The sequence below is a fragment of the Xiphophorus maculatus genome, chromosome 15 (assembly GCF_002775205.1).
Source record: "Xiphophorus maculatus strain JP 163 A chromosome 15, X_maculatus-5.0-male, whole genome shotgun sequence".
Taxonomy (NCBI): Eukaryota; Metazoa; Chordata; class Actinopteri; order Cyprinodontiformes; family Poeciliidae; genus Xiphophorus; species Xiphophorus maculatus.
The window spans coordinates 8,897,113-8,903,115 of NC_036457.1; positions in this window are offsets into that span (position 1 = coordinate 8,897,113).

Sequence of the window (6,003 nt, forward strand, 5' to 3'; positions counted from 1 at the left end):
GGAGTTTTTCCACAATTCAAGATGTGCAGGATATAAACTCAATTTTAGCTGCAAATTAGTTTCAATTTAAAAGAATGATCCTTTGTGTCTTGCAGCAGTTCTTTTGGTTGTGGATGCATATCCGAATGTCTTTTCTCCCAGTGGCAGATGTGTTGTGGTGGGTGGCAGCTGCAGAATGGAGGAGCACAGATTGCTAAGTGATTCACCCTGCTCCTGGCATCTCCGTTACCCCATGAGTCTTTTCACTGACAGTGTTTTCATTTCTATTGGCTTCATGTGTAACTAGCATGGTTTGGTGCCTTGACAGCTCTGTTGGGAAAATGACAATTCAGGTCTCCTTGCTTAGAGGCTATTTCCTCTGCTGTGACCCGCTCCGCGGGGGAAAAAAACGGAGGGACCCCGGCTGAACATGACACAGGACCAGATTTTTTGAAATGCACATGTTGCTGGTGCTCAGTCCGATAAAATCCCTGGCCTGATGTTACAAATTAGCGCCACATCTGATGGCATCTGCTGCCCCTTTATGCACACACCAGAAATAACAGTGTTGAGTGTTGAATCGGTCACATCTCCTGAAGTGTGAATTGTATTTTGTTCACTGCTGTCAAATAGAATCCTCATCCCTTCTCAAAAAAAATAAAAGAAATAAAAAACTAAATAATCCCCCTTTTGGTTCTCTCGAACAAATGTTCTGCCTCCTTTCCACTTCCATCTGCTTTTGAGTCATTCATAGTGTTGATTCCACCTCTGGAGGAATACATCAGGCATAACGCCTTTTTCTTTCATCAGGGCATCAGCTTTAAAGTAATTTTCCTCCTCTCACAGGGAGCCAAATGGAGACGAGAAGATGTCGATTCTCTCATCTCTTTGTCTGTCCCCTTTGATCTCTTCCAACATGAATTCCCGATGCACAAAAAGTAAATGCCCCCTTCCCCACACTCCTCCTTTCCCCTCACTTTCTCTGGAGCATGGTTGATCATACAAAATTGACCAGAAATGACTTCTAATGACCCCTGTGTTTTACTCGGAAAACAGAATACCCCCACAACACACTCCTTGCTATCATTACGCCTAGTGCATTTTAATGATGGATGAATTATTCAGGGTGTGCTTGTAGATATAATAGTCCAAACTGCTGATCCTGAGAACATCTTTATAAGCCCTTGTGAGAGATGAGAAGGATTTTGCGACAAAAGGACGAGGGCTTGAGCAAAGGCGCACATGCTGGCGCGCATCGTTGACTGTTGCATTTACAGTCAGCAGCTGTGATTTATGTTGTATTCCCTGTGCAGGAGCCCCCTCTATCTCAAAGGAAAGGTTAAAGCATACAGCCTGGAGGCAGTGCTACAAAGGTTAGCATGCAGTTTAGACACGCGGAATAGAGAAAAAGGATTGGGAAGATACGTAGTCCCCTCTTCTCTTTGGCCTGAATGCTGCCTCTGATACCCAGAAACCCTCTCTGTGGTGTTTAGGGGTATTTATCCTTTAGTTCTCTCTATCCTTGCCTTTTTAAACACACCATAAACACACCTGACCTTGACAAAGCCATCTCAAGAGATTGTATCTCAGAGAAAGGAAGAAATACGATGATGGGTAACTGAAGGAAACCGTAAACAAACAGTGTTCAGACCGTCCAATGCCTAAAGCGGTGTGCTTAAAGATGTGCTCAGGACAGAGTCAGTGAGACAGAGTGATGATTATAAAACACACACACACACGGTGCTAGACCATTAAAGAGGAGAGGGATAAAAGAGAGAGGGCTGTGAAGACACACCAGTGTCTTGGTGAGTCAGATGTGTTGAGGTGATTAATCTGTTTTGGCTGTCCTTCACAGGCCTGAGGGTGGGTAAATACTTAGCAGTGCTAGGCTGCCCCCTTTTGGAGGAAAGAGGATGACAATAAACACATATTTACAAAATGCATCATCCTTCATCTAGTTCCTTGAATTTACTCTCAGTTTGAAATATTTGCTGGCCATATTTGATAAAATGTCTGGTTTGAAAAAAGTAGTCTGATACTTTTTTACACTCAACCTTTTCTTTTTTTTAGTTGTATCTTTCTAAGATGAACTATCAGTCTTTCTTAAAATATTGTAATTTGTTTTTATCTTACAGAAACTTTCATTCTGACAGATAAAAATAACTACCAAAGCATATCACCTATTATTCATGTAATAATATGTTGATTTTCTTCACTAACAGTAATGTTTTGTGATAACTTCATTTTTTTGTTGTTGTTGTAGAAAAGTAATGACATCATGCAACCCGGTATACAGCAGACTTTTATTTCTTTTTGTACATCAGGCTTTTAAAAAATGCCACATTCTTCAGCACTGATTTGTTGAAATAACTATCTTCATAGCTACAATGTATTAATGAATTTGAATAACATTTTTGACGATGTGTAAAATCTAAAATGTCCTCTTTTTTTTTTTTTACAACAAAACAGGCTTTGTTAGGCTACAAAACGATACCAGTTCACAGATGTATTGAGATACAGAATCTGAGATTTGTTTACTGATATCTGAACATCTTGGAGCAATAATGCATGCTTTAATGTTGTTGTGATTGTTTTATTTTCCAGTCAAGTGAAACGTTAAAGACATTTAAAAATCCAACTCGGACTTCACAGAAAAAAAAAAAAAAGCAGTAGACCAAGAATGAGACTGAAATAATGACTGAGGAACATTTTCCCAGTTCAAAAGCAGTCAGTGCTTTAATTTAACAGAAACGGAGCATAAAGACTCTCTGGACACAATGTAGAGATTAAAAACACCTACAAACATGGAAACAGTGAGGTTATTCATCAGTGCATAAAAGGATCTGCACTTGGCTGAATTTAAAAAGGTCCCCAAGAGGTACAACGTTCGGCTACGGCTTTTACACAAACACTTCTGAAAGTAGGTTTATTACAATAAAAGACAAAAAGGAAGAGCATATTGTATCTAAACACAGATCAGCTGTCAACGGCAGCAGTTGAGGTATGTGAAGTCCAGTATATTTGTCCAGCAATTCCCTGCCCTGCATCATGTCTTTGTACATTCTGTCTGCCTACGGGCGTTTGGTAACTCACTGCTCTGGATATTTAAGTTTTTACATTTATCATTAAAAAATAAAACTATTCAAAGAATTTGAACTTATAAATTGGTGTTTGAGGCACAAAAAAAAAACATTTAGAGAATGCATTCATTCTCTATTTATCTGAAGTAAAACATTGTGACGTAGGTAAATTAAAATACTGTTTTCTCTTTTACCTGCGCTAACTTCCACTGGCTTTTATAATTCTGGTGGACAAAATCGCACAAATGTTTTTAAAACAAAGAAAGTTATCTAAAAAAATTTACTTATAGATACTTAAAAATTTAAGTGAATATTTTATGCATAACTTTATGATAACTTGCATACATAGCTAAAATGTCATTAAGTAATGTTTAGAATGCCAAATAGGTGCCACTATGTAGCCATTTTCAGCTCTACTGAGAAAACATTGCAATGAAATTAATCAAATAAAGATGGCCAGCTTAGTTTTATATACTGTATATATATACAGAAGCTAGTTTGGTGCCCAACTTTGTTACACAGAGATGCTGAGACAATAAGGACTTTTTGGGGGGTAAAATGTGGTCCATACCTTAAAACATGCATTGTGCTGTTTGATGCATACAAAGTTGGGTTTACTCAGCAGTTTCCTGCTCTGCAATATTTTCTCTGGTCATATTGTAATTGATTATCTGATAAATACTGCTGTGTTTGTCTCGGGAGTCAGAACTCGTAGCTGGGAATGATGCCACACCCGAGTTGAGTGTGTTCTAGTTGCAAGTCAGAAAACCAGTGGGATTTAATAATTGCGTTGGTCCTACATACCACAAGCTATTAATTTGTCTTTGTTCATTTTAAGTGTTCAAACACATAAAAGAAAAAAATATTTCAAATAGACATTTTACAGCACTATATATACACCACTGGTTTATTGAGATGTAAACAACACAAAAGTGCTAATAAATGGCTATATATCAGCAATTTTCACAACATTCTATGAATGTATTATATCAGGCTCGAGGCTGTTCCATGAGCTTTGACTATCCCAATCAATATCTTAACCTTAGGGGTTATACTTTTGACTCAAAACACTAAAAAAAAATCAACATTTCTAAGGTCAAAGGTCAAATGTTTTTCACACAAAATCTTCAAATCCAAATGAAGTGAGCTGCATGTCTAGACAGAAACTGAAGGTTCTTCTCCATCAATAGGCAATGACATAAGAAATGTCCAACAAATACAGCTAAAGACTTATTTTAAAGGATTTGAAGAATTATTTCTGCCAGACAGAGGTGAGTTTAACACTGGGTCCTCTATCTTAGTGGTTTATAAAAATTACAAGGCAATAAATTTCACAAAATAATGAACCAATTTAAACGATCAAGGGCATTTTGGAGAAGAAGCACTATAAAGAATCCTAGCTATCTCAAATAAAACAAGATTTATTTGAGATAAAAGGGGCGTACTTTGCAAACAAAGAATTAAATAAATAATTTTCTTTACATTGCCAATGAGGACAAAGGCCTTTTTCTTGTAGCTTTGTAAAAAAAAATAAAAATAAGAAATAGTTGAGTATGATGCTCCTCAATGCAATTTCTTAAGCAAAAAACACAAAAAATTGCTTGGAATCCTTTAAACTTTTTCCTTGCTCTGTTGTGTCTTTAAATTTCATTTAACATCACCAGATTTTCATTTGCCATATGCAGAATCAACATTTTTTATGATTACATGTTTTATGCTTTTTAACGTACACATAATTCAATACTTAAGGCAGTTGAGAAAATAGCAATGCATAAGAGGAAAAAAAAAACTAAATCTGAAATGTCTTACACTTTATGCTGCCTTTAAAAACCACACATTGTTCATTTGTGCCAACAAATACATTAGTCAGTAGTTTCAGTGCTTTTTAATAGATATCCCCCTTCCCCTCCCCCCCCCAACAGATTTCTTACAAATTTCTAACTTTTTTTGGCAAACCTAAATGTTTCAGATCCTCTATATAATAGATAAACATAACTGAAATAAATACAAAATTAAGTTTTGAAATTTATTCAGTGGGAAAATATTTTCGCTTCTATCTATGATGCCTTGCTGTGACATCCTAGACAGCAGCAACTGCCACTAAGTGTTTGCAAAGAATCTATTTTCTAGGCACACACTGCAGTCTAAGGTATCTCAATCACACTTTAACTAGTGTGATCGTCCATGAAGGTTATGGACGTTCCCATAACCTCCATTTTGTATTTCTGAATTGGAGTTGTTAGCATGCATTAGATCGTCATCCTGCTTTTGTAGGACATTCTCCTACAAGATCTTCTGGCAGAGATAAGAATTTATCCCCATTCAAACACTAAATCCGTTTTTTGTGACCTCCTGGATAAATGTTGGTGTGTTCTTGGAGTGATTTTTGTAGGCTGCCCCTCAACCCCAGGGAAGGTAAAATTTTCTTCTGCCTTTTCTCCGTTTGCGAATCACAGGTCTGGCTGTTAACTACTGGAATCTCAAAGCACTAGAAATGGACACAAACTGATAGGTGTTAATGATTTTTTTCTCTTTTTTTTTGCTCTTGAATTGTTTTAAATTGTGGCAGGATGTGATGATTTGTGAGATTGTACTTGTCATCAGACGGGTTCAGTTGTGGCCAGGGTGTGGCAGGAGAACCTGAACCAGAAAATGTAAATAATTACAGATATGATTAAACAGGGGGCTTTATAGACATCCTTCCTTAATTCAATTTTTTGGGAAACTGCTGTCTGGATTTACTCTGTTAAGAAAATTGTGTTGATGATCTGAAACACTTAGATGTGAAAAACAAATCTAAAACCAGGAGTACAGGAGAGAGTTTTTCAAAGCACTGTAAACTGATCAAGATCAAATAATAAAGCGAACAATAACACTGGAAAATCATGTTTGTGTATACATCCCAGAGCTCATTTAAACAAGCTTTCTGTCCCATGTGCAGGTC